The sequence below is a fragment of the Gorilla gorilla genome, chromosome 1 (assembly GCF_029281585.2).
Source record: "Gorilla gorilla gorilla isolate KB3781 chromosome 1, NHGRI_mGorGor1-v2.1_pri, whole genome shotgun sequence".
Classification (NCBI taxonomy): Eukaryota; Metazoa; Chordata; class Mammalia; order Primates; family Hominidae; genus Gorilla; species Gorilla gorilla.
In genome coordinates, this window is record NC_073224.2 from 114,393,292 (window position 1) to 114,414,871 (window position 21,580).

A 21,580-nucleotide genomic window follows, 5' to 3' on the forward strand; every position below is an offset into this window, starting at 1 on the left:
CAACACAACAGCATGCACACACCTGAAATAAAGAATGGATTTCTAATTTTCAGATTTTAGCCTCTGACCTAACCAAAGAAGTGACTACCATAGATGTTAACTATTAATAACATAAATGATGCTACTAAATATGCAGATCTTATAATAAGGTAAAACAGCTTAAAAAATAGATGGTAGAACTGTAGTCCAGGGACGCTAATAGAAGTGACCCATAACATTACATCATCTCCACTTCCAGTAAAAATCAGGTAAAAGGAGGAAGAAGACTGGCAACTCAATGCACAGAACTATATATAACAGGCATACTATTTATTGGTTGGTTATAAACCAGTGGGAATAAATCTTTTTATATACTGACTCTTGGTTTATGTCACAGAGGCACAGCATGGAACAATAGAAACCGGACTGTAAGATAAATTCATTTGAGTAACAGGACTTTTGTAAACCATTAGACAGACATTTGAGAAGCCAAATTTAAAGCTGTTTGTGAGCCATGTTAGCCTATCAAGGTTGAAATTCAGGAGAGATACATAATGACAAATAAATGCTTTTGTTTTTTTGTGACACAGTGATCTGATGCATTGGGAATGTGATCTTGTGAATCACTCAGGTGAGCAAGCCTGACATGAGTGGGCATAAAGGTCAGTAACTGAAGAGGTACCAAAATATGCTACATGTGTCAGTTGTGACCTAAGTAACTGAAGGCATTCACCCTCCCTTGAAGTAATGAAGTTGACACAGCAGGGGGCTTCAAATTCCACTGCAGATCAGGGTCTTGAAGCTGACATACTGAAGAGTGGACTCTCACTTGAGATACAGAGTAGGAACTATTGTTTCCTATGGCTACTGAATATCCCACAAACTAATCTCCTCAGCATGCCATTATTAATTATTTTAAAACTCTTTAAGGTCTCATTTTATAATAGATCACATCAGAAATAAAACTAATATGGATCAGGTACAAACTCATATTTGCTGGACATATCATTGCATATCATCCCAAAGTTTCTGGCACTACATAATACTGGAGTAAATTCTTGAATATTAAATTTTAAACTAAGGGAGAACATTGGCTTCTAAATTTTACAACTATAGTATTGCAGCTAAACACAAGTGCAAATGGGCAGCCTTATAACTGCATGAGTAATCTTAATGAAAACTTATTGGCAAACATACAGAACATTTCACATGCATTTATCTACAAAGTACAACTCTTCCCAACCTCAGAACTTGATATGCGTTAGGACTTTCCTCTCCCTTGGGCTGGTGATAAAGCTCCAATTGAAATGAGAAAGATTCTTCATGCCTGGTAAATATGAAAGTTTCCAAAGATATCGCCACTGGCCGATCAAACCTGAATCCAAAAAGCATTTGTTTCTAGCAGGATATAAGGTCAATATGCAAAAATAAATTTTATTTATGGAATTGCATGGCAGAATTTAAATGTAAAAGGAATACCATTTACAATAATGTCAAGTGTATAAAATCCATAAATATGAATATGACTGAAAATTAGAGCATATTTCACAGAGAACATAGTGCAGGCCTAATAACTGGAAAGATATTGTTTGTTCATGTGTAAGAATATTGTTGAGATGTCCATTTCCCCTAATTTGATCTATGAATTCAATGCAATCTGACTCAAAATTTCAGCATGCATCGTTGGTAGAAAATGGCAGCTGATTCTAAAATTAACATGAACTAGCATAACAAAAATGGCTGTATAACGAAGAGCAAAATTGGAGGGCTAGCTCCACCTGATTTAAAGAACAATCACAGAGTTGTAATGGCCACAACAGAGCTTTGGTATGTGATCAATTAAATGGATCAAAAGAAAATAGAGTCCAAATATAAACCAATACATATATTGAGAACAGATTTTTGACAATCTTAAAAAAGCAATGTATTTAAAAATACATAATATTTCAACAAATGATTGAGGATTTTCTTTCTAAGCAATTGATGTAACATATTTGTAACCATATAAAAATAAACAAGTAGAAAAAATTGAATTCATGTGTCATATCATATATTAAAATTAGTGGTTACAAGAGGCTGAGAAGGAGATAGGGGATAGGCTGAGAGAAGGAGATGGGCTGAGAAGGAGATAGGGGAGAAGGAAGAAAAGATATTGGTTAATGCATATAAAATATAGTTAAATAGAAGGAATAAGTTCTAGTATTTGATAGTATATACAAAAATAACTTCTTGTATATTTTAAAATAACTAGAAGAGAGGAATTGGGATATCCCTAACATAAAGAAAAGATAAAGTTTTGAGGTGACAGATATACTACTTACACTGATTTGATCATTACAAATTGTATATGTTTATCAAAATATCATGTGTATCCCCAAAATGTGTACAACTATTATACATTAATTAAAATAATGAAAAGTACATCTTAGACAAATTAACAATGATTCCAATCCGATCAATTATCTTTTCTGACCACAATGGTATGAAACTAAAAATTAACTACATAAGGAAAACTGGAAAATTCAAAAATACGTGGAAATTAAACAACATAACTCTGAATAACTGATTGATCAAAGAACAAATCAAAAGGGAAATTTGATTGAGGCAAACAAAAGTGAAAACAAACAACATAATCTTTGGAAACAGCAAAAACAGCTCTAAGAGTCAAGTTTATAACCATAAATGCATACATTAAAAAAGAAGAAAGACTTCAAATAAACATTACACCTCAAGAAACCAGGAAAAAAACAACAAAATAAATCCAAAGTTCAGTGAAGAAAGGAAACAACATATCAGTGCAGAAGTCAATCAACTGAAGAATAGAAATACTACAGAAAAATAAACAAAACAGAGATGTTGGGTTTTTTTTTTTTTTCTTTTCCTTTCTCTTTCTCTCTCTTTTTAGGAGAGACAACGTCTTACTATTCTTCCCAGGCTGATTGGGAACTACTGGCCTCCAGTGGTGATGCAACGTAGGCCTCTCACACCCGAGTTGTTTTTCTGGAAAAAGTAAAATTAACAAACACTTGGCTAAATTCAGAAAAAAATAGAGAAGACTCAAATAAATAACATCCGAAATGAAAGTGGAGGTATTACAACAGAAGCCTCACAAGTTAAAAGGATCATAAGAAACTATCATTAACAGCTCTATACCAACAAATTGGATGACCTACAGTAAATGGATAAATTCTTAGAAACACACAACCGACTAGGATTGAATCAAGAAGAAACTGAAAGCCTGAACGACCAATAACAAATAAAAGGACTGAAGAAACTCCCAACAAAGAGAAGCCCGGGACCAAATGGCCTCACAGCCGAACTCTTCCAAACATTCAAAAAAGAATCGGGCGCGGTGGCTCACGCTTGTAATCCCAGCACTTCGGGAGGCCAAGGAGGGCAGAGTACCTGAGGTCAGGAATTCAACACCCTGGCCAACATGGTGAAACCCCGTCTCTACTAAAAAAATACAAAAATTAACCGGCGGTAGTGGTGCGTCAGTGTAATCCCAGCTACTTGGGAGGCTGAAGTGGGAGGATTGCATGAGCGAGGGAGGTTGAGGCTGCAGTGAGCCGAGATGCATCACTTCAATCTAGCCTGGGCAACATAGCGAGATCATGTCCTAAAAAAAAAGAAAGAAAGAAAAGAAAAGGAAAAAAGAAAGAAAGAAAAAAAGAAAGAAAGAAAGAAAGAGAAAGGAAGAAAGAAAGAAAGAAAGAGAAAGGAAGAAAGAAAGAAAGAAAGAAAGGTATTGCTGATGAAACTGTAGCCTCTTTCACAGCTCATCAAAAAGGTATTCATTCACTGGCTAAGGTTGTACTAGATAATCGCATCACTTTAGATGATATATATTTTCAAAGACACTATTAGCCTTATTTAAAAATGGGTAAAACCTGGGCTAGGTGGCTCATGCCTGTAATCCCAGCATTTTGGGCAGCTGAGGTGGGTAGATCACCTGAGGTCAGGAGTTTGAGATCAACCTGTCCAACATGGTGAAACCCCGTCCCTACTAAAAATACAAAAATTAGCTGGGCACAGTGGCGTCTGCCTGTAGTCCTAGCAACTTGAGAGGCTGTGGCAGGAGAATCGCTTGAACCCAGGAGGCAGAGGCTGCAGTGAGCCGAGATCGTGCCACTGCACTCCAGCGTGGGAGACAGAGAGAGAGTCTGTCTCAAAAAAATAAAAACAAAACAAAAACAATGGGTAGATACAGCAGCACTTACAAGAGTTCATAAAAGGAATTGTACATTGTCAACTGATAGTATGGAGAGAGCAGCCCCCTGCCCACCTGGTTGTGATCTCTGCACAATGCTTGACCACAACCACCTTCTCCACTTAGTACAATGCAGCCCAGAACACCAAGGGGAGAGCCCCAGCAACAGCAGCCTCCGCAGCCCGCTTTAGATGATAGATTTAGCTGAGCAGGGAGGTGGATGTGTGGTGTTTACAACCTCTTGTTGCAGATACATAAATAAATACTTCCCATGAAGTAGAACCTCATCTAGAAAAAATTAGAAGTCATTTGGCTACAAGAAATCATGAAAGAAGAACTGGGATGTGATGTTTTCCCTGATGTTTTTAGTTGGCTCCCTAATGGAATAGGTTCCCTTACTGTTCTGGCATATGGATTCTCTTTGTGATTCTCATTCTTGTGTGAATTATATGTGTACTATTCAAATAATTAATGTTATATATTTACTGCTTTACTTCTGAGAAAACTGATTTTATGGTATCTGAAGACTAGAAATGATTCAACAAGTGATAGCTGCAGACTTAACTGAGGTCTTTCTCTCCTCTTTTTTTTCTTTTCTTCTCTTTTTCTTTTTTTTCTACTCTGTGTCACCCTTTCAATTGGGCTTTTGGGCGCTCTTAAAAATTCCTCAGTGAGGCAGCTCCTTTCCTCCTCTGCCCTCAGCGTGGGAAAGACTATCTGGGAATGAGCTTTCCTGGCAAAGAGGGACACCTTGGCTGAGCTTTTGATCATCAATGCTTTCAAGAAGAAAGATTTTTTAAAGAATTTTTATCTGAGGAATGTGAGCCACTTCACATGATCAGAGAGACATTAAATCAAGACAGCAACCACTTTCTGCTTCCTTCTTTTTGAGCTATGTATTCATCTGTTGAAACTGCTTGCTATCACCCCAGGTAGCTGTAAATTAATCTAATAATGCCACACCAAAAACTGTATCCGACACCCTATAACAAGGGATAGCCAAGCTCTCATCAATGCTATTTCTGAAAGCCAATGAGAATTCCTGACGGGCACCTTTTTATCAACCCATTGTGCATCCCCCCTTTTGACTTTTAAAAACCTGCTTGTGACAAAGGCCAAAGGGAGCTCAGATCCAAGGTTCTTTTGGTGTGAGTCTTCCAGGCAGCTGCCTTTACTTTGGCTCAAGTAAACTCTAAATTATATTTTGTGCTTCAGTGTCTTTCTTTTAGGTCAACATATTCAGCAACGGTAGAATAAATACATAAGTTGGCCTATATTCATACAAAGGAATACACACAGAAACAAATAACCACATGAATAACATGAAAAATTCATAGACGTAAGACTGAGTGAAAGAAGTCAAACCTATGCCTCTGCTCCTGAGACCGACTTTGAAAAAATTATAACTGGGACAATTATCACAGCAAAAGAGATCTGACCTAACTGCTTCCGTCTTGCTTCTAACATCCAAGCTGTCTTTGTTCTTTCCTGGGCACAGGCCAAAATAACTTTGAGAGGAACTTAGTTTATGGTTTAGCTGTGAAACAAAGATGATAACAGCTCTTTCCCAAAACAAACCCCCTTCCTACCTGGGGACTAGGCTGCCTTTGCAGGACTAACAAATTAGCCACAAGATTAGAAATGATGGTTTAGGAACATGCAGCCTCTAGCTTACAAGATTCTAAACCTCCCCAGGTTGTTCCTGGGGATCACATCACCATTGTAAAACCTAAGATTGGTTTGTGAGATATTTTGTAGCCCTGCACTTGATGCATCAGCTGGCACCACCCAGATGGATAAACCAGCTCATCTGATCTTGTGGCCCCCACCCAGGAACTGACCCAGCTCAAGAGCATGCTTTAGCTCCCTATGAGTTCATCTCTGACCTGTCCAATCAGAACTCCCAACTCACTGTCCCCCACCCACCAAATTATCCCTAAAAACTCTGGTCCCAGAATGCTCAGGAAGACTGATTTGAGTAATAATAAAACTCTGGTCTCCCACACAGCCGACTCTGGGTAAACAACTTTCTTTATTGCAATTCCCCTGTCTTGATAAATTGGTTCTGTCTAGGCAGCAGGCAACAGGAACCCACTGCGCAGTTATACTCCCCCAAAACCCACTACACACTTTATGATTTGATTTACATGAAAGCAAAGGACAGGAAAAACTCGCCTGATAGATTTGGAGTCTGTGGAGTATTGTCAGAGTTTGGGATTGTATTCTACAAATTAAAAGTAATCAGTTAAGCACCTCAAATAAAATTTCCCCCCAATTTTTTTTCTCCAAATTTGGACCACCTTGTTTCTCTCTTTGCAGAATATAAAGTGCTAACATGAGGTAAGTGCTACGGTCTAGAGAAGGCCATGGAAGAGATGACAAACTCCAGCACCATGCCTGAGTGTCCAGTGTGCTCTGCTGGGGCAGCATATTTGTACATTGCTGTATTTGAAAAAATCCTACAAGATTCCTGAAATTGGACCACCGTCTTTATAGCACTACTAATGGTAAAACAAGTAAGGATGGCTGGTTTGCAGTCATCTGAGCAGCATCTCTAGTTTCATAGATATGGTTTCTCTCTGATATTGAACGGCTTCCAATTTCAAGTAGAATGCTACATCAGAAGAATAACGATGGGAAGAGAACCAGTTTCCTGTGTAATCCTACATGTTTTAGTCTGCGCATTACAAACCATTATTTGAAGAAGGGTGGACAGGCTCCAGCTGTCTGCCAAAGAGGTCATCGGCAACACAGGCTAAGAACCGGCTTCTGGGCAGGCGTGATAGCTCAGCCTGTAATCCCAGCACTTTGGGAGGCCGAGGCCGGCGGATCACCTGAGGTCAGGAGTTCGAGATCAGCCTGGCCAACATGGTGAAACCCCGTCTCTACTAAAAATACAAAAATTAGCAGGGCTTGGTGGTGTGCTCCTGTAATCCCAGCTACGCAGAAGCCTGAGGCAGGAGAATCGCTTCAACCCTGGAGGGGGAGGTTGCAGGAAGCAGAGATCATGCGACTGCACTCCAGCCTGGGCGACAGAGCGAGACTGCGGCTCAAAACAAAAAACTACAACAGAAACACCTGCTTCTTTGGAAAGATCGGGGTGGGGAAGGGAGGGAAAGGAAGGAGAGGCAGACGTCACTGTCCCCGCAGTCTCTGGCAGCATGTTGGTCGGCTGAGTGGCGGAAGGTGGGGCGGAAAAGCAGAGCCGGACGGGAAAGGCGCTGTCGGTGACATCACGGATAGGGCGACTTCTATGTAGATGAGGCAGCGCAGGGGCTGCTGCTTCGCCACCGGCTGCTTCGCTACGAAGGAGTTCCCGTGCTGTGGGAGCAAGTCCAGGACCGCTGTTCAGACCTGAAAGTCCCAGCTGTGTGTCAAGGCTAGAAGGGCTCCGGGGTGCGCGGGGCAAGTGACCGTGTGTGCAAAAAGGGTGAGGCGTGTGGAGCAGTAGCAAGACGGAAGCGTGTAATCTCATAATTACCTGGCATAGGAGAGGATGTTATGAAGGTTGTTCTCCCAGGGTGTTGCTTTTCCATTGCACTGTGGATGTACTGATCCCGCGATTAACCCAAATGGGAAAAATTTGGCTGCACAATAATAGTGGAGAACTGCGTTAGTGCTTTCCGCTGAAATCTTGTAGTGCAAAAAGTGAATTCTGCGGGAAGGGCTACTCTTAGTTTCTACTTAACTTTTTACGGGTTTGTAGCTTTACCGGCATGTTAAGTGTTGTCCTACGGTCGCAAGCATAAGAAAGAGAAAGTATTGTGTTACTGTACTCTCCGCCCCTGTCGTGAGCTTGCTTAACACAAGCTAAGTGGCCCCAGTGCTCTTCTCTTCCCTTTTACGTGGGGCTGCTTTTTCAAGATTGCTTCATGGTCTCCAGTGTCTTGGGTTCTCACCCTCTGTGAAAACCTTCGTGCTTTTTCGTAGCCCCCGGAGTCACCTTTCACACAGCCTTTTTTTCGTAGCCCCCGGAGTCACCTTTCACACAGCCTGTGCTTCTAACCGCAGCCCCCACAGAAGTTTGTAGGATTTCTGTGCTAGCGGGGAATGTGTTCTCACCTCCTAGAGCCAGGTAGAAATTCTAGGCAGACGGGTGCTGTTCTTTGGGATGAAAGCAGTGTCCCTGTTCGGTTGTAGACACAACACGCTTGCTTTCTGTAGGGGAACGGCTCTCCCCGCGCCCAGGTGCCCTTGCTCATGTTCACCGAGGCCCTCAGGTCAGAACCGCAGTCTCACTTGTCGGCAGAATGTGTCGGCGATCTACCGGAACTACCCAGCAATAAAATGGGACACATTACAAAAACATGAGATAGCATGGATTATCTCAAAAACATCATGCCGAGTGATGAAAAGAGGGCATCCTGTGTGGCGCCATCAAGGTGAATTTCTAGAACAGGTAAAACTAACCTGTATAGTGACAGAAAATACATCATTAATTGCTGGGGCCAGGGGGAGGGCGGGACTGGCTGCAAAGGGCACAAGAGGACCTTTCAGAGTAATAGTCATCAAACTTGAAATGGATGCATTGTACCATAGTCAACTCACACCTTAACTTGGTTGTAAAAAGGAATAAGAAAACCACTCCAAATCTTAATGTCTTCTCCTTAATTTAATGTATGTTTACCCTTAGAAGAGTCGTTTAGAAAAATGTCTTTCTAACTGTGCTAGGGAGTTCAGGAATTCCTTCATTTCTGTTTCTGTCCCTTTGTCTGCAGTTAAGTTCATGCATTATTAAGTGGAATATTTGTAAAATAAAAATAGAGTCTAAGCTCAATTTTATAAAAGCATACATATATATGTTTTTATATATTTTTAAATATAGAATTATATATAATATATAATTTTATATATTAAATATATATTTTATATATTTTTATAATTTTATAATTTTTTCAGGTATATATATATATATATATATATATATCCTTCTTTATTTTTTTTCTTCTTTTTTCTTTTGTGGGGCCTGGGGGGAACAGTCTAGCTAAAATATACATTCTTCTCTCTGTAGATATGACACAATACCATGACTCCAGTGTTGCCCAAATGTTATGAGAAGTTATTTTTGAACTTAAGGTGATCAAAAATTTTACATATGTTTACATTTTCTCTACTGTTGGTACGGTCTATGCTTAGCATGTATAAATTTTTTAAAAAAAGACAATAGCTTAAAAATGATTCGGAAGAAAAATATGTAGGTATGTTAACAGTAGTTAATTCCAGGAGGTGTGAATATGGATGACCAGTTGTCTTCCTCTTTATGAATTTTTTATATTTTTAAATGGAAAATCCTCAATGACCTGGAAGTGAAAGAACAGATTAGATTTGGAAGGGGTGTGGGGCAGGTGAGAGGAAAATGTAAAGGGAAGGACAAACCCAGCTCTGGCAGGACCATGTTCAAGTTGAAGGTTTCTGGGGAGAAGTTGTTGGGATAAGAAGGATATGAAGGAGGCAGGAGAATCAGGAAAATATTTAGGACAGTGTATTGCCTGTCTTATCATTCTTCCTCCTTTTGTGTTTCTTCAAAAGAAATACACAGACTTAACATTTCTTTTCAAGCATGCTTACAATTTGTGTTTCTCTTTTATTAGTGTAACTGTCTGGTAAGTTTATTTTGCCCATTGCCCAGATAAGCCAATGGAGCTCAGAACAGCAGGCTTTCCACAATAGAGAAAGAATTTAACAAATGCAGAGGCAGCTGAGGGACCAGGACAGGGGTTTATTATTACTCAAATCTGCCTCCCCAAAAATTCAGAGACTAGGGTTTTTGTTTTGCTTTGGTTTTGGTTTTGGTTTTGGTTTTTTGTTTTTTGTTTTTTGTTTTTTAAGGACAGTTTGGCAGGCAGGGGGCTAAGGGAATGTACAAAGCTGATTGGTTGGAAATCACAGGGTGTAAGAGCTTGTTTACTTGCACTGAGTCAGTCCCTGGATGGGGCCACAGGACCAGATGAGCCAGTTTACCAGTCTGAGTGGTACCAGCTAGTCCATCACAAGGCAGGGTCTGAAAAATATCTTAAACACCAATATTAGGTTTGACACTAATAATACTATATATAGGCACAACTGGGGAGCTTAGGAATCATGTGACTTCTGGCTGCACGGCTCCTGAGCCATAAATTCCAATCTCGTGCCTAATTTGTTAGCTTTGCTAAGGAGGTCTGATCCCCAAGAAAGGAAGGGTTTGTCTCAGGAGCGACAATCATCTTTGTTTCAGACTTAGACTAAACTAAACTCCTCTCATAGTTAGCCTGGCCTATTCCCAGGAATGGACAAGGGCAGCTCAGAGATTAGAAGCAAGATGCAGTCAGTTAGGTCAGATTTCTTTCACAGTCATAGTTTTCCTATGTCAGGTTTTTCTCACTGTCATAATTTTTGCAAGGGTGATTTTGTTAGGAGCAGTATAAACGCAGTGGTTCTGAGAATGTCTTCTGGAGCCAGGCTGCCTTCACTTCAAATTCCTGCTTTCAAATTCTTCTTTGCTGGCTGAGTGACCCTGGACAGGTCACTTAACGTCTTTGTGCATCTCAGTTTTCTCATATGGAAGATGAAGGTGATGATGTGACCTCGGTCTGAGGTAAGGACTAAATGAGTAAACATATGCACACTCATCAACTGTGCCTGACATGTGGCACTTTGTGTTGCAGGCACAGTTGATGATGTGCATGTGTTACTCATGTGCATGTGAGCTCTTGTATTTTGCCTGCAACACTGCATGCACAAAGAGCAGATGTGATGAAAACCAGTTGTACTGAAGTTACAGCAGTGATACTTTCCAATGGCCATGCACCCTCCCAGGGAGACTGCAGCAATCCTCTCACCAGCAGTAACCTCCTGGGCTGGGAGATCCCAGGAAGGCCCCTCAATCTCCAGCAGGTTTGACCCTCTAGGAGCTTCAGGGAATGAGCTAGAGAAGTATTTCTATCTGGGGGGAACTGGGAGTTTATTAGCTCATCTGTTCAGCTCATCCAAAGGGGAATAATGATGCAATTTGTTGCTTCAAATCTGCCCCAATAAAATTTTTATAGTTTTACAGTCGAAGACATTTGTACATATAAAGGAGGAAATATGACTTTTCCTCACCCAGCCTAGGCTCACTGCTGAGACTCTTACAGCAAATGACAGACTAATAAGAGAAGAGCAGATGTATTTATTTAATGTAAGTTTTACATGACAGGAATGCCTTCCAAAGGAAATGAAGGCCCATGGAAACAGCTGAACCTCAGTTTTTTGTTTGTTTGTTTGTTTTTTAAGAGTAGTTTTATTGAAGAATGGATAGTCATGGAGAAGTATGATAAGACAATAAAAGTATGATCTAACAGTAACAAACTGGGGAAAACGTGGCCAGGCCTCTGTGTTCAGTCTCTTCTCTGTGTCCCTGTGTCTTCAGACTCCAGGATGCACCTTTCCTCTGGGTACAGAGAGGGCACATCTCACATAAGGGTCTATAATCGACTTCAGGAAAGAAGGGCAGGGGGAGGGTGACAGTGACCTTCCTGCTTCTATTGTTTATTCAAATTCCCTTAACATAAAATATTCAATACCCCAAGATGTTATATTTTGGGGTAGCATGTCCTGAACCCCATCATGCACATGCAACAAAACCCAGAATATTTGAAGAATGATGACTATAAAACATTTAAATTCAAAATACAATTGATGGCCAAGTGGGGTGGCTCACGGCTGTAATCCCAGCAGGGAGGAGCAGGAAGGCCCAGGCAGGCGGATCACTTGAGTCCAGGCATTGGAGAGCTGCCTGGACAATATGGCAAAAGGCCATCCTTACTAAAAATACAAAAATGAGCCCAGCACGTGGTGCACACCTGTTGTTCCAGCTACTTTCAGGGGGTGGGGAACAGGCGGGCTGAGGATCAACTGAAACAATATCATATTTACAAATAACTTTTTTCCTATAAGGCTAGTCAAGTGAAGCAGTAGAAGTGGAGAAGGAACAAAAAAATCTGTAACTGGTTGTGATCAATTATTTGTAAAAAGGGATGAATTTTTATGCACTATACACTGTTTTCAAAGTCACATATGCTGCAAAGCTGGTGGTGAACAGCAGTGCCCTGGTCCCTTCCTACACTTATCTGTAGGGATAACAATTTTTAATGAATGCGGCCAACCTCTACATAAATACTGTTACTCTTTGACTGTCCAATTTTCCATCCCAGGCCCTTTCCTTACCTGCCAGTCCACTCCAAGGAGCCAAGAAGGCATCCTCTCCCACTCCCTCATCCTCCAAACTTAGCCCCTCAAAGACTGCAGCGTTTTTCAGTCCTTCTTAAACACTCTCAGCCCCAAAATGTGAAAATCAGAGGAATGGTCCTGAGCGCCTGGAGCGACATGTTAGTTTGCTCCCAAGACCCATCAGGAACCTTATCCCAGGTGCTCTGAAGAGCAAGAGAAAACATTGTTTAACTCTGGTAACGTCCTAAGGGGTCTTCTCCTTGGGGCAGGGTCCTGGCAGGACGAGGGGGAGCCCCACCGTCAGAGACCCGCCCCTCAGAGCTGCTCAGGTTCCTCTTCCCCGTGGCCCTGAGGGAGGTCGGCCTGGGCGACAGAGGATCAGGACGGGGCCTCCCAGCCCCCGAGCTAGAAGAGGCCGCCGCGTGGATTTCTCTTTCTGGCTGAGATCTTGGGACGAACGAATAGATTTCTCGGAGTCAGGTTCCGAAGCTTAGTGAAACAGCGACTTTTAGGACCGGCAATGGAGACGTAGGAGCTAGAAATTTGGCATAAAGATCTGAATATGAAGAAGAGAATAAATTAACATTCGGAATAGGATGGGCCATCTGAATAAAACAGTGCTACTCCCAAGTTAGGTCTCGAACCATCGATCGTAAACTGAGACACAATCTCCAATGACTGAGCTAACCCCATCAAATTTTCTCACGCCATTTACTTACCAAAATGACAATGGGTGCCATTACGAGATTTCCCGAGTGAAAGGAATCTCGGGGTCTAGGATTGAAGGGCGGCAGCCTTTTTAGTGTAGGAGACCTCTCACCCCGAGGCCCAGGTCGCCCTTAGAGGGGGTAGGGACTTGCTGGGTCGCTGGGTCCCTGGCGGGGGTGTCCAGGCCTCCGATAGCACGGGGCCAGGAGGCTCGCCCAGGAAGGGGACCCTGCAGGCTCGGTGATCCCAACTGGATGATTCGGCAATTTCCCTATGGTCCGGGCCACTGTGATAACCCGGTTTCTGGGACCCGGAACATCGAAGAGGGAGACGAAGAGGGGACGAACAGCGCGGGGGACATCGCGGGGTTCAGACAGCGGGAGTAGAAGGGACACGGAGGCCCGCAGCGCAGAGCTTCTGAAGAACGTCAGCGGAATCTCCATTCCATTTAGGGAGTAAAAGACAGCATTATCGTCCCAATTACACAGAAAGGTTCCACCGAGACTCGAACTCGGATGGCTGGATTCAGAGTCCAGAGTGCTTAGCATTACACCATGGAACCTCATAATGCAAGTTTTCTGCAGGTGTGTGGATTCCTAATAAGTATCAATAGTTCCCACCCACCCATGTCAAGGCATTTCTTTTGATCCCACAAGCAATACCTGAGGAAGGTGGACCTGCAGGAAGGACCCAGTCCTCTTGCTTTCTCTCTGCCCTCTCCTTTGATCGACTTCTATCATTTTATGTGCACCTTGGAAAATAAGGCAAAATCCACTGTGGATTTAGGGCCAGAGAAGAGCCCTTGAAGCCTCGGTCACAGAGGCTTCAGGACCGACACAGTCTGGGTCCTGTTTTGAGGTGAAATTCCTTCCTTCCTTCCTTCCTTCCTTCCTTCCTTCCTTCCTTCCTTCCCTCCTTCCTTTCCCTCCCTCCCTTTCTCTTTCTTTCTTTCTTTCTTTCTTTCTTTCTTTCTTTCTTTCTTTGTCTCTCTTTCTGTCTTTCTTTCTTTCTTTCTTTCTTTCTTTGTCTCTCTTTCTGTCTTTCTTTCTTTCTTTTCTTTCCTTAAAGCCTCGGTCGGAGTTTCCTGTGCCGAGATGAAATTTCTCTTTCTTTCCTTCCTTCCTTCCTTTCTTTCATTTTCTTTCTTTCTTTCCTTCCTTCCTTCCTTTCTTTCTTTTCTTCTTTCTTTTCATTAAGATAGAGTCTCCTTCTGTTGCTCAGGCTGGAGCGCAGTGCAGTGGCAGTGGGCAATCTCACCTCACTGCAACCTCCATCTGTCGGGTTCAAGTGATTGTAATCCCCAGTGGCTGGGATTACAAGTGTGGGCCACCATGTCCAGCTAATTTTTGTATGTTTAGTAGAGATGAGGTTTTGCCATGTTGGCCAGGCTGGTTTTGAACTCTTGACCTCAAGTGATTTGCCTGCCTTGGCCTCCTGAAGTGCTCAGATTACAGGTGTGAGCCGCTGCACCCAGCCCGGAGATGAAATATCTGCAAAATTTCTGTTATTTTCTTGATGCTTTCCCTCTTTTCCATTTGACCAAGGAGGCCAGATGATTGTCAAAACAGGACATGGGACTTCCTGGGCACTTTGCCCCCTTCCTCCCTGTAGCATATAATAGAAGACAGCAATCAAGTGAGATTGGGAAGCAGGGAATCGTTTATTTTTTTATCCATATTCTTCTATGTTTGGTTGGTTGGTTGGTTTTAACAAAATTTTCTCACCAGAAATGGAGATTTGTTGGATTTAAAATAAAAGCAATCAGCCATGTTTACATTTCTATAAAACACTCAAACCAGGCCATACTCTCCTACTATGACTCAAAATCAGCCATAAACTGTCGAGGTCAGGAGCAGGGCCCTGATATTGAAGCACAGTGTATTTTCTCAGAATTGGCCAAGTTGATACCATTACAATTTGTCAATATATCATGACCCATTAATTACAGTCTTTAAAAGTGTACATGTATTGCTACTGAAAGCCCAGGAGTTCGGTCTAGGCCCTGCTGCTCAGCTCACAGAAAGCCAATCATTAAGACATTGAGTATTGCTGAGGAAGAAGGCTTTAATTGGGTGCTGCAGCTGAGGAGATGGGAGATCAGTTTCAAATCAATCTCCCTGATCAACTAAAATGAGGGGTTTATGTAGCAGGGAAGAAATGTTAACTGTGGGTGGGAAAAGAGGAACTAGGGAAGGGTGAGGAAGCACTCATGATGAGTGAGGGGTCTGGCATCTCATTGTCTGGATGCTGTGATCTGCTGAGTTTCAGGTCTGTGATGCTTTTTGAGAGGCCTGAGAGGCATTTGCTGAGGAAGGAACTCAGATAAAACAAATGTAAGTTTCAAGCTTTAAGACCAGAAGGGTCCATTTCTATGTCTATCCAAAAACACTGTCTGTGGGACTCTTGGGTTGATTTCAGTCCCCACTTTCTATTTGTCAGTTCCTCAATCATGGGGAATCTGATCATCCATCTTTCTGGCTGCATCATGTGGAGGAGCAGCATCCTGAGCAGCTTCACACCAGGGGTGACTGCATGGCCACCCAGGAATCAAACATTCATCTAATACCGTAGTTTCTCCTGAAACACAATCTTCCTCTCTCTAGTCCCCCACTTCCACTAAAGACAAAACACAGCAGGACCAACCTACCTGCAAAAGAAGCTTCAGTCCCATATACTTGGCCTGATTACCCACACAAAGTGCAGCAAGAATCCTTGTTCATATAGGCTCTCCTAAATAGGCTTTGCTGGAATATTTCACAACGCCATTTCAGGCAAAGCCCTGGGAAAATTACCAGTTCCTCCACTTGTGTCCCATTATAAAAGAAAACAGAATCTTATTGAACTCATGCAAACAAACACATTGTCATGAGTTAAGAATATTCAGTTTACAAATTCTGTAGAAATTCAGCAGAGAGAGAAAAATACGCCTCAAATTCTATTTAGAAGACTATTCTACTCAATTGTTGCAGTCTATAAATAGCTCAAAAGGAAACAAGTTCTCCAGACTCTGAAGAATCAACAATGTTTGAAACAAACAAAGGCCATAAAAACTTATTTCAGTCCTCTATTAGTTCAATCCATGCAATCAACTCCTGCTCTGCGTCACATTGGGCTAGCAATCTCTATGAACACATCCGTCTTTCTATTAGTGCCCTGGAAATTTTCTCTTTACTTCAATGGCACAATCTCCAAAGTTATCAGAAGAGTCCTGCATCCAAGAGTCCTTTTCATGGACTTCCCCAAAGAAGAAAGGCCTGGACTGTAACTGATTATAAGTCACTTTTTAAGAAGAATCAAAGCAAAACAACAATTGTGGATGACAAAAGCCTTAAGACAGCCATGGTTATAGATACAATTGACAAGGGAATTTGGCTGTTTCTGTGGCACACAACAATTTAACATAATAATCATAATTATTACTGACAGCATAGCAGGACTCTAGGAATCTCATACAATCCTGGAACACACATTAACAACACATCTGTGTCAATAGAACCCAAAGGAAGTGAAACACCACCTCAGATTTGACAATGCTTCTTGCATAATTCTACATAACAAATAAGTCTAAGAAGCCTAATATATCTCTCTTGGACTTCAAGAACCTAATATCCAAAAAGTTAATTTGAGGCCCAAAGGGTTGAATTTAGAAACTTTACTCTTAGAAAGTTTGCCAGATATCAAAGTTTTGAGACACTTGACATCACAAAATAGGATCACATGTCACCTTAGAATAGTCAATCATTTAGCCAAAATGATAAAACAAAAATGTTCACCCTTTACTAGAAAAGAGGCTGAGTTTTCTAAACAGTAAGAGCTAATGAAGACAACATGAGGCCATGTGTATCTGTCTCTCCACTTCCTTCTTTTGCCCTGCAGTTTACTTTGAAAGTAAACAAAAACATTTTATCTATTATTAATACTACACAAACATTTTGATCAAAAGAGAAAACCAAATTTTACCTTTGTGTGGTGTATTAAAATGTTAAAGCTAATTTTAATAAAACCTTATACACAAGTTTAATTATAATCAGTTTGACCGGAGCTCGGATTTTAAGGCAGTAGCTTGCTGATGCTCCCAGCTGAATAAAGCCCTTCCTTCTACAACTCCGTGTCTGAGAGGTTTTGTTTGCGACTCATCCTGCTACATTTCTTGGTTCCCTGACCGGGAAGCGAGGTGACTGACAGACTGCCAAGGCAGCCCCTTAGGCGGCTTAAGCCTGCGCTGTGCAGCGTCTCTGCGGGAGACTTTGGCCAGCCCGAGTGACATGATCCAAAGAGCGCTTCAGGGTAGGCAATTGCCCCAGTGGAACGCCTTGCCAGAGCAATGCGTAGCAGGCCCCCGCAGAGGATTAACACAGTGGCTGAACACCGGGAAGGAACCGGCACTTGGAGTCCGGACATCTGAAACTTGGTAAGACTAGTCTTTGGAACTTGCCCACTCCATTTGAGTGGAACCATGGCATGCCTTTATTGGCAGTTTGGTTTTGGTTTTGACTTGGTTTGAATTGCTTGACAGGACTGGTCTTGGGAACTTGCCCATTCCATCTGAGTAGAAGCGTGGCCTGATCACCCACAGCGTGCCTTTATTGGCACTTTGGATTTGGTTTTGACTTGGTTTAAATTGCTTGACAGGACTGGTCTTGGGAACTTGCCTACTCCATTTGAGTGGAAGCGTGGCCTGATCACCCACAGTGTGCCTGTACCGGCACTTTGGTTTTTGTTTTTGACTTGACTTAGATTGCCTGATACTTCAGTTTTGGTTTTGACCTGGCTTGGATTTCTGGATACTCTGATTTTGGTTTTGATTTTGGTTTGGTGTAAACTGCAGAAGTGTGTGTTTGCCCTTTTTACCTGTTTTTTGTTTTGTGGTGTGTGGCGTGTGGTGTGAGCGTGGTGTTTTGTCTTGAAGAAACATGGGTCAGGCACAAATAAGCCCACCCCACTAGGAACTATGTTAAAAAATTTCAAGAAAGGATTCAATGGAGACTATGGAGTCACTATGACTTCAGGAAAACTTAGAACTTTATGTGAAATAGACTGGCCAGCATTAGATGTAGGTTGGCCATCAGAAGGAAGCCTGGACAGGTCCCTTGTTTCAAAGGTATGGCATAAGGTAACCTCTAAGCCAAGGCACCCAGACCAGTTTCCGTACATAGACAGTTACAGCTGGTTTTAGACCCCCTTTCCCTGCCCACAGTAGTTAAGAGAACAGCAGCATAAGCAGCTGGCAGAGGCAAGTAAAGACCATCAGAGAGAAAAAGAGGCCATCTATACCAATTCTAAGTTAATTTAGACTAAACAAGGTCTTATTAATAGCAAAGGACAATTGAAATCCCAAACTTACAAGGTTTTCAACAAAAGTGAAGTTTGCTAAAAGTTAACAGTGTAACATGTATTATGGTAACTTCTAATCTTGTGGCCTTAGACAGTCTATCCAAAGACATAAAGAAAGTTCACTTTAAAAAGGAAAAAAAAGGGGGAAGCAGAATTTATACAAAAAAAAAGTTATATGGTAAATTCTTGTCCTGAAATAAATTAACTGGTTGTTTAAAGAAAAAAGTGTTTGTAATAAGTCAGAAAGTTGAGACATGTTGAAAAATTGTCTGCGGAAGTCGTGAAAGAAAAAAAGTTATAAAAAAATTTTATGCAAAAAAGTTGTATAATTTAAAAGTAATAAGGCCTCCTGAGTACTAGTAAAGAAACAGTTTATGTGCAAGGTGTATAAGAAAAGTAAAATATACCTTTGGTAAAAAGATTATAAGGAGGCATTAAAAAAAAAGTCAATTTGACCATGAGGTAAGAGTTCCAAAAACCTTTCATAACCTATCTAGAAAACCCTGATATTGCAATACACGAGCCCAGATGTTGGCCTTGCATCAGTGTGCTCCTGACTGTAATGTCTAATTTATAGAAAATCTCTGAATTTGAGAGGCCAGAGTGCGTGGATCACTTGAACTTAGGAGTTTGAGTCTAGCCTGTGCAATATGGTGAAACATTGTGTCTACCAAAAATACAAAAAAAAAAAAAAAAAAAAAAGAAAGAAAGAAAGGGAAAGAAAAGAAAGTCTCTGAACTAAACTTATCCCTCAAACTCCAGCCTTACAATTCTCACGTGCCCACCTCTTCTGTCTAGAGGAAGAGGGGGCATGAGGTGGAAAACGGGACATGTGGGATTGTTGGACCTAAAGGGATTGAATGGTTTCAATTTCTGGTTCTGTGTCTCGTGAAAGCAGTTCATTTTGTTTGTCATCTTCCCCAGGGTCTGAAGACAAGGCATTAATTGGTGTCAATATTCAGGATTTAGCAGGAGAAGGTGCCTTTTTCAGACCCAGGAGACAAAGCCCAGTAAGCTAATAGCATAAGGATTAGTTAATAGGACATTTGTACTGCAGAAAGTTCTATTTCTCTCTAACATGTCACCAATAAAAACACTATGATCTGCTGTCCAGTAGTTACTGCCTGCAGCACTTCAAACCATCGTGTTAAAGTGGTTAGGATACTCCTTGCATGTAACTAATTGCCAGCATTCTAATGACAGAACTGTGACCAAAAGCATCAAAAATGTGACAGAACCTATGCCAAACTTTTCAAAGTAAGACAATTAAATTTTCTCTCCATCATTTAACAAAATACTAAATGCAAATATCAGTTTTGGAAATTCAGTATGAGGATAAATAATCTCCTTTTATTTAAATATTATACAACAAAACAAGAACAAAGTGAGAATAAACACACAGTCATTTTTTTTTTGGCTATTTTATTTATTTATTTTGAGACAGAATCTCCCTCTGTCACCCAGGTTGGGGTACAGTGGCAGGATCTCAGCTCACTGCAACCTCTGCCTTCAAGTTCCAGGTTCAAAGGATTCTCCTGCCTCAGCCTCCTGAGTAACTGGAATTACAGCTGTGTATCACCATGCCTAGCTGATTTTTGTGTTTTTAGTAAAGATGTTTTGCCATGTTGGCCAGGCTTCTGGCCTTGAACTCCTTACCTTCAGTGATCTGCCTGACTCAGCCTCCCAAAGTGCTGAAATTATAAGAATGAGCCACCACACCCAGCTTTCTTTTCAGCTATTTTAAAAGAGCATAATCACATATTTCCAAGTTTGGTTTCTCGATGTGGTACTGATTACCGATTAGGTTGCTTTCACCATTAAAATCTTCAAACCAGTGCAACAATTGTACATGTTTTGTTTTCAGGTACACACATGAAGGCCCAACAGTGATACAAGCCTTGGGATCAAAAATCACTAGAAATTCTCACAGCTTGTTTTTATTACCACTTCATCCAAGTGAATGTCACTTAATTTTAATAATGCTAAACACAACTGAAGGAGGTTGAGAGAAATCCAGTCAACATAATATCCTTAAGGACAAGGCCAATCTTTCTGGATGTTGGAACTTTGTACCCACATCAGTTTTTCCTCATTAAAGGAAAGGGTCTGCAACCAACTCAAATGATTGATTGCAAGGCTTCCCTTGTCCAGTATAGACAGCTTTTGTGTCTAACTCTACCTCAGCAGCTGGCCTATACCTGGGGCCAGCTATAGGCCAGGGTTGGAAGGGTTCCTTGCTCCAACATCAGTGGTAGATGCCTTTTGTTTCATGTGAGAGAAGCAACCAGATTTTGTGCCTGTACTCTAGTGGTGGCCAATCATGACCTATATGCCTCCACCACTGTGGCAAGCTCAAGAAATTCTCTTTCCCTGCCACATGTGTCTATTCAGCACTTAGGATATGAGAGGAAAACCCAGCAAATGGGCAAAAAACATGCTATGTATCTGGAACTCTCAGACTAAGCTGTCACAATAGTTCACACTTGGCCTTTAAGAAATGATAAAAACCTCAGTGTTTGGTTTCCTGTTTCTGCATTAGCTTGCTAAGATAATGTGCACTGCTTTTGACCTGGCACAGTTGTTCACATGTCTGATCTCAGCACTTTGGGAGGCTGAGGCGGGTGGATCATGAGGTCAAGAGTTCGAGACCAGCCTGGCCAATATGGTGAAACCCTGTCTCTACTAAAAATACAAAAATTAGCTGGGCATGGTGGCATGTGACTGTAGTCCCAGCAACTCAGGAGGCTGAGGCAGAAGAATCACTTGAACGTAGGAGGTGGAGGTTGCAGCAAGCTGAAAACGTGCCACTACACTCCAGCCTGGTGACAGAGCTAGGCTGCATCTCAAAAAAAAATTATATATATATATATATATATATAAAATAATGAGCACTACTTTGAATATTTAACCCTTTTCTGCCCATTAAACCATTAGAGCTGACATTTCCTTTTCTATCCCATCTGAGAGACTTAAGTGCATTGTAATTCGCAGCAATTAGTATTATATTGGAGATGACGTCTCATTCCCACCACCTCATTGTATGATTTCTGCGTTTTTGCTTTGTTTATAAAATCTCTTCCTGCCTTTCTTAACTAGACTGGTCTGTCTGGGTAAATTTTCTGTTTTCCTGTAGTGTTTTTGAAATTCCATGTCCCTGATTAG

General features: G+C 41.4%; 1 long non-coding RNA gene and 2 other non-coding genes across 3 annotated transcripts; 1 reads left to right on the forward strand and 2 right to left on the reverse strand.

Moving 5' to 3' along the window:
* Nucleotides 1–7,662: 7,662 nt before the first annotated feature.
* On the forward strand, nucleotides 7,663–7,818 carry LOC115932682 (U1 spliceosomal RNA). Its single transcript, XR_004068896.2, has one exon. It is a non-coding gene; the product is annotated as a U1 spliceosomal RNA (small nuclear RNA).
* A 4,546-nt stretch (nucleotides 7,819–12,364) lies between these two features.
* Nucleotides 12,365–13,485, reverse strand: LOC109023167 (uncharacterized). The gene is made up of 2 exons (XR_008670225.2): nucleotides 13,096–13,485; nucleotides 12,365–12,932 (listed from the first exon to the last, which is right to left on the reverse strand). It is a non-coding gene; the product is annotated as an uncharacterized lncRNA (long non-coding RNA).
* Nucleotides 13,486–13,574: 89 nt separating this feature from the next.
* TRNAQ-CUG (transfer RNA glutamine (anticodon CUG)) lies at nucleotides 13,575–13,646 on the reverse strand. The gene has a single exon. It is a non-coding gene; the product is annotated as a tRNA-Gln (tRNA).
* Between the last annotated feature and the right edge of the window lie 7,934 nt (nucleotides 13,647–21,580).